Consider the following 12844-nt stretch of genomic DNA (forward strand, 5'->3'; position numbering starts at 1 on the left):
TTCAACTGGATGGTTAACAATTCCTTCTTACTGCTAATCAGATGTTTCTCCTGCCTGCCTAGTGCTGATCTTATTCATAAACATGGGCAGTCTGCAGGTGCTGGAAATCCGAAGCAACATACACAACATGCTGGGGGAACTCAGCAGGCCAGGCAACATCTATAGAAATGCTTAAACAGTCGACGTTTCGGGCCAAGACCCTTCTTCAGGACTGAGAAGGAAGGGTGAAGACGTCAGGATAAAAAGGCAGAGGAAGGAGGCTAACGAGAAGGTGATAGGTGAAGCAAAGGGTGTGCAGTAGGGTGAAGGGCTAGAGAAGAGGGAATCTGATAGGAGAGGAGAGTGGACCATAGGGGAAGGCGAAGGAGGAGGAGATGCAAGGGCAAGTGTTCAGTAGGTGAGAAGCCGTAAAAGGTCAGAGTGAGGAATAGGGGAAGAGGGGAAGGGGGCATCGATTTTATTCAGTCTTCTGTGTGTGTCCTGTGCCACCACTGTCGTAGGCAGAATCACAGGAGATGACGAATCAGCATATAGAGGGGAGATTGCAAATCTGGCTGAGGGGTGCCACAACAACAACCTCTTACTCAATGTCAGACCAAGGAGCTGATTATTGATCAACAGGAGGAAACCCGAGGTCCATGAGCCAGTTCTCATTGGGGGATCAGAGGCGGAGAGGGTCAGCAGCTTTAAATTCCTCATTTCAGAGAACCTGTTCTGGGCCCAGGACATAAGTGCAATTACAAAGAATGCACAGCAGCACCTCTACTTCCTTAAGAGATTGCAAAGATTTGGCATGGTATCTAAAACTTCAACAAACTTCTATAGATACGTAGTGGAGAGTATATTGACTGGCTGCATCACAGCCTGGTATGGAAGCCCCTATGCATACCCTTGAGTGGAAGATCCTCCAAAAAGTCCATCATGGGTAAAGCACTACCCACCATTGAGCACATCTACATGAACCGTAGTCACAGGAAAGCAGCCTCCATCATCAGGGAATCCTACCACCAAGGTCATGCTCTGTTCTCACTGCTGCCATCGGGAAGAGGGTACAGAGCCTCAGGACTCACACCATCAGGTTCAGGAACAGTTATTACCACTCAACCATCAGGCTCTTGAACCAAAGAGGATAACTTCACTCATCCCATCACTGAACTGTTCCCACAACCCATGGACTCACTTTCAAGGTCTCTTCATCGCATGTTCTCGATGTTTATTATTTATTTATTTATTTATTATTATTATTTTGTTTCTTTTTGTATTTACAGTTTGTTGTCTGCACTGTTGGTGCGGTCTTTCATTGATTCTATCATGGTTATTGAATTTATTGAGTATGCCCACAAGAAAATGAATCTCAGGGTTGCATATGGTGACATACATGTACTTTGATAATAATTTACTTTGAACTTTGATGTCTGCTCAGCAACACCGCAAGAATGTGTATAAAAGTGACCAGAAACTCTTCCTTCCCCTCATCAGTTGCATGGGGTTGGAAGAACATGTTAGGACCAATATTTAATGGTATTGCATCTGAGAGGTTTCTCTCTGAAGCCAGTGAAGAGTCAAATAGAGTTTGAAAACTAGACTCACAGCAAACCAGAAGACCATAAGACCATAAGGCATAGGAGCAGAATTAGGCCATTTAGCCCATCAAGTCTGCTCCACCATTCCACCATAGCTGACCCCGGACTCCACTCAACCCAATACACCTGCCTTCTCGCCATATCCTTTGATGCTCTGACCGATCAGGAAACTATCAACTTCCGCCCTAAGTATACCCACGAACTTGGCCCCCACCGCAGTCTGTGGCAGAGCATTCCACAGATTCACTACTCTCTGGCTAAAAAAAATCCTCCTTACCTCTGTACTTAGAAGTCTCCCCTCAATTTTGAGGCTGTGCCCTCTAGTTCTGGATACCCCCACCATAGGAAACATCCTCTCCACTTCCACCCTATCTAGTCCTTTCAATATTCAGGAGGTGTCAACGAGATCCCAGTTCCTTCTTCTAAGTTCTAGTGAGTTCAGACCAAACCCTACCAAATGCTCCTGGTATGTTAACCCCTTCATTCCTGGAATCATCCTCATGAACCTCCTCTAAACTCTCTCCAATGACAACATATTCTTTCTGAGGTATGGGGCCCAAAACTGTTGACAATACTCCAAGTGTGACCTGACTAATGTCTTATAAAGCCTCACTGTTATCTCCTTGCTTTTATATTCTGTTCCCCTTGAAATAAATGCCAATATTGCATTTGCCTTCTTTACAGCCTCAGCCTCAATGGTAAGGCACTGAGGAGTGCAGTGGAACAGAGGGATCTGCGAATACAGATACAAAATTCCCTAAAAGTGGCATCACAGGTAGATAGGGTCATAAAGAGAGCTTTTGGTACATTGGCCTTTATTAATCGAAGTATTGAGTATAAGAGCTGGAATGTTATGATGAGGTTGTATAATGCATTGGTGAGGCTGAATCTGGAGTATTGTGTTCAGTTTTGGTCACCAAATTACAGGAAGGATATAAATAAGGTTGAAAGAGTGCAGAGAAAGTTTACAAGGATGTTGCCGGGACTTGAGAAACTCAGTTACAGAGAAAGGTTGAATAGGTTAGGACTTCATTCCCTGGAGCGTAGAAGAATGAGGGGAGATTTGATAGAGGTATATAAAATTATGATGGGTATAGATAGAGTGAATGCAAGCAGGCTTTTTCCACTGAGGCAAGGAGAGAAAAAAAACCAGAGGACATGGGTTAAGGGTGAGGGGGGAAAAGTTTAAAGGGAACATTGGGGGGGCTTCTTCACACAGAGAGTGGTGGGAGTATGGAATGAGCTGCCAGACGAGGTGGTAAATGCGGGTTCTTTTTTAACATTTAAGAATAAATTGGACAGATACATGGATGGGAGGTGTATGGAGGGATATGGTCCGTGTGCAGGTCAGTGGGACTAGGCAGAAAATGGTTCAACACAGCCAAGAAGGGCCAAAGGGCCTGTTTCTGTGCTGTAGTTTCTATGGTTTCTATGGTTCTAACCTGTAAATGAATCTTCTTGGAGTCCTGCATGAGATCTTCCAAGTCCCTCTACACCTCTGATGTTTGAACCATCTCCCCATTTAGGTAATAGAACACACTTTTGTTCATTTTACCAAAATGCATTATCATACATTCTCTGCCACTTTTTGCCCATTCTTCCAATTTGTCTAAGTCCTGCTGCAATCACATTGTTTCCTCAGCACTACCTACCCCTCTACCTATCTTCCTATCATCCACAGACTTTGCCACAAAGCCATCAATTCCTTTATCCAAATCATTGACAAACAATGTGAAAACTAGCGGTCCCAATACTGACCCCTGAGGAACACCATTAGTCATTGGCGGCCAACCAGAAAAGGTCCCTTTTATTCCCACTCACTGCCTCCTGTTTGTCAGACATTCCTCTATCCATTCCAGTATCTTTCCCAAAATGCCATGGGATTTTATCTTGTTAGGCAGCCTCGTTTGTGGCACCTTGTCAAAGGCCGTCTGCAAGTCCAAATATACAACATCCACAGCATCCCCTTTATGTATCCTACTTCTAATCTCCTCAAAGAATTCTAACAGGTTTGTCAGGCAGGATTTTCCCTGACGGAAACCATGCTGATTTTGTACTATCTTATCCTGTGTCACCAAGTACTCCATCACCTCCATCACCTCATCCTTAACAATTGACTCTAACATTTTCCCAACCACTGAGATCAGGCTAACCGGTCTATAATTTCCCTTCTGCTGCCTTCATTCTATCTTAAAGAGTGGAGTAACATTTGCAATTTTCCAGTCCTCTGGCACCATGCCAGAGTCCAATGATTTTTGAAAGATCATTTCTAATGCCACACAACCTTTAACACTACCTCTTTCAGAATTCTAGGGTACAGTTCCTCTGGTCCGGATGACTTATTCGTATCTTTAAGTCTTTCAGCTTTTTAAGCACCTTCTCTCTTGTAACAGTAACTGCACCCACTTCTTTTCCTTCACAGACTACAACATCAGACATACTGCTAGTGTCTTCCAGTGAAGACTGTCGCAAAATACTCATTTAGTTCATCAGCCATTTCCTCGTCCCCTGTTATTATTTCTCCTGCTCATTTTCTAGCGGTCCTATATCCACTCTCATCTCTCTTTTATTTTTAACATACCTGAACAACTTTTACCATCCACTTTGATATTATTTGCTAGCTTGCATTCATATTTCATCTTTTCCCTTCTAATGATTTTTTAGTTGCTCTCTGTAGGTTTTTAAAAACTTCCCAATCCTCTATCTTCCCACTAATTTTTGCTTTGTTGTATGCCCTTTCTTTTGCTTTTACAACACTCAAGGTATTTTGACACCGCTCCCTGACACTCACGGACCTCTGGCACACTGCTAGAGTTTTCCATAGTGAAGACTGATACCAAGTAACATTAAGTTCATCTGCCATTTCTTTGTCCCCCATTACAACATCACCAGCATCATTTTCCAATGGTCAATATCAACTCTCACCTCCCTTTTACTCTTCATAAAACTGAAAAATACTTTTGGTATCCTGTTTTATATTATTGGCTAGTCTGCCCTCATATTTCATCTTTTCCCTTCTTATAGCTTTTTTAGTTGCCTTTTGTTAGATTTTAATCATCCAACTTCCCACTCGTTTTTGCTGCTTTATGTGCCCTTTCCTTGGGTTTTATATGGTTCTTAACTTCCTTTGTCAGCCACGGTTGCCTACTCCTCCCATTTGAGAACTTCTTCTGTGGGACAAATCTGTCCTGCACCTTGTGAACTATTCCCAGAAACTTCATCTATCTCTGCCCTGACGTCATTCCCACCTGTATCCTCCTCCAAACCACCTGGGCAAGCTCCTCTCTCGCGCCTTTGTAATTCCCTTTATTCCATTGTAATACTAAGACATGTGAGTTATGCTTCTCCCTCTCAAATTGCAGTATGAATTCCATCCTATTATGATCACTGCTTCCTAAGGGTTCATTAACATTAAACCCCTAATAAGATCTGGGTTATTACACAACACCAAAGCTAAGATAACCTTTCCCCAAGTAGGCTCAAGCACAAGCTGCTCTCAAAAGCCATCTCATAGGCCTTCAACACACTCCCTCTCTGGCAATCTGACATCAACCTGATTTTCCCAATCCCCCTGCATACTGAAGTCCCCCATTACAATTGTGTCATTACCCTTATTACATGCCTTTTCCAGCTCCCTTTGCTATGTCAAACCCACACTTTGGCTACTAGTTGGAGGCCTATATATGATTCCCATAATTGCAGTTTCTTAACTCCACTCACAAAGATTCAACATTCTTTGACCTTATGTCACTTCTTTCTAAAGATGTAATTCCATCTCTTACCAACAGAGCCACACCACCACCTATGCCTTCCTGTCTGTCCATTTGATATAAAGTATATCCTTTGTTGTTAAGCTCCCAAGTACAGCCTTCTTTCAGCCACAACTCAGCGATGGCCACAATGTCATACTGACAGATATCTAATTGTGCCACAAGTTCATCCACCTTATTCCGAATGCTCCACATATTTAAAATAAGCACCTTCAGTCCTGAATTCTTCACTCTTCTATATTTTTCCTCTGTGGTACAATGTAACTCTTTGCTTTGTCTGCATTTGTACCCAATCATCAGCTTGTCCTTCCTTACATTCATGTTACATCCATCATCTACTTGTAAAATTGCTGGTTCATCCTCAGCTCTATCATACTGGTTTCCATCCCCCTGCCATATTAGTTTAAACTACTTCCAACAGCTCTAGCAAACCTGCCAGCAAGAATACTGGTGCCCTTCGGATTCAAGTGCACCCATCTCTTTTGTGCAGGTCCCACCTGTCCCAGAAGTGGTCCCAACTATCCAGAAATCTGAATCCCTGCTCCTTGCTTCAATTCGTCAGCCACGCATTTATCTACCACCTCATTCTATTCTTATCCTGACTGTTGTGTGGCACAGACAGCGAATGAAGTGAACTTTCACTTGCTGAGACAACTGAGCAAATCAGTTGTTTGTGATGAACTAATTGCGCTTGTGGTCGCTTCTACTGACAATTACCAGTTATAAACCTTTCACATCCAGACAGTATGGAAACTGAACTCAAATTCTCCCACAGTGGGACTTGAAGTCACATTTCACATGATTATTAATCAATCCTCTAGATCCCTAATTCCACATAACCACCAAAAGAACGAACCTGTACATTCCCATGACCCAAAGTAATTATGAATTGATGTTGTTAAAAGAGCGAACCTGCATTGAATAACACATTATGTTTATGCATTGGGCATTTAGTCTGTGAAATGGATGTCTTAGATTTACCTTATTTTTTAAAAATCCACAAGAAATACATCAATGAGAATACAGTAATAATATTTGCACTTGATACTTGAACCTTGACTTCCATGTGGAAAGAAAGGACCATCAGCAAACTTAGAATATGAAACATACCATCGATTATCGAACAAAACAACACAGGACAGGCTCTTCAGCCCAAGACATTGTGTAGAACTAATTAAACCAATGATTACTAATTAATGTAATCCTTCTTCCTACATATTAACCATATCTTTCCATTCTCTGTATATTCATCTGCGTATCTAAGAGACTCTTAAATGCTGCAATGAATTCCATAAATTTACCACCTTCTGGCTAAAGAAATGCTAAAGAAAATCTATCTTCTAGAGGGACGTCCATATATTCTAAGGCCGTGTTCTCTGGCTTTTGAGACTCTCCCACTATAGGAAGGATCCTCCCCATGTCCATTCTGTCTAGGCCTTTCAATATTCGACAGGTTTCAATGAGATTCCCCTCATTCTCTTAAACTCCATTGAGGACAGGCACAGAACTAGTAAATACTGTTCATGCATTTACCCTTTCATTCCCAGGATCATTCTTGAGAATCTCTTCTGTATATTCTTAAATGCCAGCACATTCTTTCCCAGAGAAGGGGCCCAAAACTGTGCACAATGCTCCAAGTGCAGTCAAATCAATGTGTTATAAAGCCTCCGCACTAATTCCTTGTTTAAATATTCTAGTCATCTTGAAATGAAGGCAAACACTGCATTTGCTTTCCTTACTACTGACTCAGCCTGCAAGTTAACCTTTAGGGAATTCTGTACAAGGAGTCTCAAGTCCTTTTGCACCTCTGATTTCTGAATTTTCTCCCGAATTAGAAAATTGTCTACACATTTACTCCTTCTAGCGAAATGCATGACCATACACTTCCCCGCATTGTATTTCATCTGCCACTTCTTTGCCCATTCTCTTAATCTGTCTAACCCTTTCTGAACTCCTCAACACTACCTGGCCCTCTACCTATATTTGTATGATACAGAAACTTACCACAAAACCATCAGTTCCAGCAATCAAATCATTGACATATAACATGATAAGGAGCAGTCCGAACACCACTAGTCAGCAGCAGCCAAGCAGAAAAGGCTCCCTTTATTCCCATTGTTTCCCCTCTGTCAGTCAGCCAATCTTCTGTCCATGCCAGTATCTTTCATGTAAGACCATGGGTTCTTATCTTGTTTAGCAGACTTATGTACAGCTCCTTGTCAAAGTCCTTCTGAAAATCTGAGTACACAACATCAACTGACACTCCTTTGTTTATCCTGCTTGTTATTTTACTCAACAGATTTGTCAAGCAAAATTTCCCTTTAAAGAAACCATGCTGACTTTGGCCTATTTTATCATGCGCCTCGAAGTACCCAGAAACCTCAGCCTTAACAATGGTTCCAGCATCTTCCCAACCACTGAAGTCAAACTAACTGGCCTATAAATTTGTGTTTTTTGCCTCCCTCCCTTCTTAAAGAGTGGAATGACATTTACAGTTTTCCAGTCCACTGGAACCATTCCAGAATCTTTTGACTCTTGAAAGATCATTACTAATGCCTCCACAGTCTCTGCGACCACCTCTATCATTACTCTGGAGTGTAGTTCATCTGGGGCTCAGGTAACATCTACTTTCAGACCTTTCAGCACCCCAAGCTTCTCCTTAGGAATAGTGACTATGCTCACCTCTGTCCCCTGACGCTCTTGAATTTCAGGCATACTGCTAGTGTTTTCCACAGTGAAGACCGACACAAAATACTTATTCAGTTCATCTGCTATTTCTTTGCCCTCCCCTGTTACTACCTCTCCAGCATCATTTCCTAGTGGTCCGATATCTACTCTCACCTCTCTTTTACTCTCTATATATCTGAAAAACTTTTGGCATCCTCTTTTATATTATTGTCTGTTTACCTTCATATTTCATCTTACCTCTCCTTATTGCTTTTTAGTTGCTTTTTGTTGTTTTTTTTTCAATCTTCTAGCTTCCCACTATTTTTTGTTATATTATATGTCCCCTCTCAACTTAAATGCAGACCACCTGCTATTGGACATTTCACTCCTGGGAGAAAGAGACTGGTTGTCTATGCCTCATACAATTTTATAAGCTTCGATCAAATCTCCGCTCAGGCTCCACCACTCTAGAGAAACATGATAGCATTCTCAGCTTGGGGTTAGGAGGTTGTACGTTGTAGGCAAGATTCCAGGTGAACCCTATTGTGTGTTATGTTATTGGAATGGTTATCTTTTTGATGTGCATTAAGCCAGTGGCCATCTGCCCTTTATGCTAGATGTTCTTATTGAACGGTGGAATGGAAATGGCAAAGAGCTGATGCAAAGCAGGTGTGGATATCTCCATGCACCTTGCCAACCAAGGCAAGAGGGTGCTGTCCTACCACAAGAACATCTCCATGACTGACTGCTTGCACTTCCTCTCTGCTCCTCCAGCAGCACTTTGACTGGTTGATGTAATGAGGTTGGGTAGGACGTTCCCTGATGGTTGGGCCACTGTTCTAGTACTCCTGAGTTTAAACAATATCCACAAAGGCATCAAAGGATGAGATTGTTCGGATATCTCAGACTGTCTCACATTTGGCCTATACGTGGCATTGTGTTACACAGAGTATTATGTGTGCAGCTACAACAGAAACCATTCAAACCCCTGCCCGTTTCCTGGTGTTAAACATTATCTGCCATCTAATGAAATAACCTGAGAACAGCTTTGAGGACCCTTTGAGTCTCCTCTGCATTGAACTAGATCTTATTTTCCTGTATCTCAACTCCAGTTACCTATCTTTGTTCCTCAATAATCTCCCTAACTACAGCCATCCCATCACTGAGTATCGTTGTTTTCAACACACCTGATTCAAGTACCAGGCATTGTCTTCCTGCAATAACGGACAGATTATGCATTGGGGTAGGTGGAGGTGGACAGAAATTATTTTGGGTGGGAGGCTGTGAACAGGGTCACAAACTAATCCAGGCTGTAGCTGCCTGCTGGATCCCTGGACATTGTACAAAATGACAAAAACTCAGTATAACAGGGTAAAGAAAATACAGTTTCTGCTAATTACCCAATCTGAACTCTCAATGGTAAACTCTGGAGTCCATAGCTCTGCCACAAGTAGTTCCGCCGATAAGAAGCTAGACTGACCTACCTAGAGTATTTCCCAAGCTGGTCCCTTGTGCCCAGGCCTAGTATTGTATGTGGTTTGTGACCTGACGTCAGTAGGCCAACAACCCTGGCATTGCATATGTTCCAAGCCTGGCATTGCCTAGTCTTTGGTCACCATAATGGCTGTTCTATAGGCCTGAGTGTATAAGTCCTGAATCTGGCACCAGGGTGGCTTGAGAACCGGAGCCCAGGGAAAAGGCAAACAGTAATGGGGATTTCTTTCCTCAAACTTCAACTGCATTGTCCACAGTTCCTCAGATCCTCACGTATAACCAGCCTTTCATGTAAATGGTGATGACATCAACTGTTCCAATTGGGGAACTGTGCAATGAAAACTGATTTGCATCAGCATCACAGGCACACCGTGCATTGCGTAATATGGGAGCACCATCTCAATAAATTCTCAGCAGATTGCCAGACCTCCCCTCACCTTGTCTGAAGAAGCAACATGACCCTTGAGTGGTGTAGCCCAGTTTGGTGTGTCGCTCGCACAGTATCCCCCACTCGTTCCCCTCAAACACTTCACTCGCAGTATCCTTTCAATTTCTTTCACACTATAAAACCAACCAATAAAATCCCGGTATTATTCTGGTAAATCTGTACTCTGTCCCGTTCCACACCCAATAAACGCGGCTCAGCCAGAGTGATTAACACCAGCCATGAGTCCCGTCCAGCAGACTAATCACGTTCCGACATCAGACTATCTTTCAAGAGGCTGAGCCCTCACAAGGCGACTGTCCCAGATGGAATACTAGATAGGGCTCTGAAAACCTGTGCCAACTAACTGGTTGGCGTTTTCAAAGCCATTTTCAATTTCTCATTGCTACAGTTGGAAGTTCCCACCTGGTTCAAAAGGTAACAATTTTACTGGTGCCCAAGAAGAGCAGGGTGAGCTGCTTAATGACTGTTGTCCAGTAGCACTCATCTACAGTGATGAAGTGCTTTGAGAGGTTGGTCACGGCCAGAATCAACTCCTGCCTAAGCAAGGGCCTGGACCCACTGCAGTTTGCCAATCGCCACAATAGGTCTGTGGCGAACGCGATCTCATTGGCTCTCCACGTGACCTTGGATCACCTGGACAATACAAATACCGATGCCAGGATGCTGTTTATTGTCAACAGCTCAGCATTTATTACCACTATTCCTACAGTTCTGATCGAAAAGCTCCAGCACCTAGGCCTCTGTATCTCCCTCTGCACCCGGATCCTTGATTTCCTAACCAGAAAACCACCATCTGTGCAGATTGGAAATAGTATCTCCACCTCTCTGATAATCAACATGGGCTACCTCAGGGATGTCTGCTTAGCCCACTACTCCATTCTCTCTACACCTACGACTGTGTGGCTATGCACATTTCAAATGCCATCTATAAATTTGATGATGATACAACCATTGCTGGCAGAATCTCAGGTGGTGATGAGTGGCCATACAGGGGTGAGATATAGTTGAGTGGTGTCGCAGGAACAACCTTGCACTCAATGTTGTAAATACGAGGAATTCTGCAGATGCTGGAAATTCAAGCAACAGCCATCAAAATTGCTGGTGAACGCAGCAGGCCAGGCAGCATCTCTAGGAAGAGGTACAGTTGACATTTCGGGCCGAGACCCTTCGCCAGTCCTGACGAAGGGTCTCGGCCCGAGAAGTCGACTGTACCTCTTCCTAGAGATGCTGCCTGGCCTGCTGTATTCACCAGCAATTTTGATGTGTGTTGCTTGCACTCAATGTCAGTAGGATCAAAGAAATGAGTGTGGTCTTCAGAAAAGGTTAGATGAGGGAACACACACCAATCCTCATAGAGGGATCAGAAATGGAAAGAGTGAGAAAATTCAAGTTCCAGGGTGTCAATATCTCTGAGGACCTAACCTGGACCGAACATATCGATGCAGCTGTAAAGAAGGCAAGACAGTGGCTGTATTTCATTATGAGCTTGAGAAGGTTTGGCATGTCACCAAAAATACTCACAAATTTCTCTACAGGTGTACGAGGTGAGCATTCTAACTGACTGCATCTCCGTCTGGTATGGGGGGGGAGGGGCTGCAGCACAGGATCGAAATAAGCTGCAGAGTTGTAAAATTACTCAACTCCATAAGGGGCACTAGCCTCTGTAGTATCCAGGATATCTTCAAGGAGCGATGCCTCAGAAAAGCGACATCCATCATTAAGAACCCCCACCACCCAGGACGTGCCCTCTTCTCATTGCTAGCACCAGGAAGGGAGCACAGAAGTCTGAAGGCACACACTTCAACGATTCAGGATCAGCTTCTTCCCCTCTGCCATCCAATTTCTGAACGGACATTGAACCCATGAACACTACTTTGTTATTTCCTATTTTTGCACTACTTACTTAACTGTTTTATATACAGTATATACTTACTGTAGTTCACAGTTTTTTCCCTCTCTTTTATCATGTATTGTATTGTACTGCTGCCACAAATTTAACAATGTCATGACATTTGCCAGTGATATTAAATCTGATTGTGATTCTGATTCTCTGGGTGATTGCAAACAGCAGGATTACATTATTTTGGTACTGAGGGAGTGCCACGTGGTCCGAGACCATATCTATTCTCATAGAAGTCGTAAAGGAGCCTAAGACGTAGGAGGAACAAGTGAATTCCTCCAGTATTCTGACTGGGAGAGCTCCTTCAGAAGCCACTAAGGGAAAGTTATCAAGTTACCTCAATGCTGTTTGTGGGAACTTTGCTGTTTCCACATTGTCTGTTACCCTTGCTACATTCTAACGCTTCTAAGGTAATCTGTGACTGCCAGGTCCTTTGGAATATTCCAAGCCTTACATAAATGTATCTGCTTCCTTTCCAAAGACTTCTGTTATTATTTGGAGAAACAGTGCGGTGACAGGCCCTTCCAGCACACAGCAATGAGCCATTCTGGCCCAACGATTCTGTGCAGGAGACTTCCAGCCGTGTGACCAATTATAACTATCCTACTAACTGGTGTGTCTTTGGAATGTGGGAGGAGATTGGAGCTTCTGGAGGAAACCCAGATAGACATAGGGAGAAAGTACAGCCCCCTTACAAACAGCGGTGGAATTGAACCCAGTTCAATGCACTGTAGCAGCAATTCATTGACTGCTTCGCTACCCTGCTGCCCCACATTGTTGTTATCATTGTAATTCAGGATATCATACACACAAAGCTTCAGGACATTCAGTGGAATATAGCAAAAAACACAAGTCCCAAGCTCCCTGCCAGAGGCAATTCTCCCTGACAGTGCATACCTCATTACTATCTCAAGAGGTCTTTTGTTGGCAGTATTGTAGAGATCCCCATAAATATTTCAACAATCCAACAATATCCAAGTTA

Source organism: Mobula hypostoma, chromosome 6, assembly GCF_963921235.1.
Source record: "Mobula hypostoma chromosome 6, sMobHyp1.1, whole genome shotgun sequence".
NCBI classification, from domain to species: domain Eukaryota; kingdom Metazoa; phylum Chordata; class Chondrichthyes; order Myliobatiformes; family Myliobatidae; genus Mobula; species Mobula hypostoma.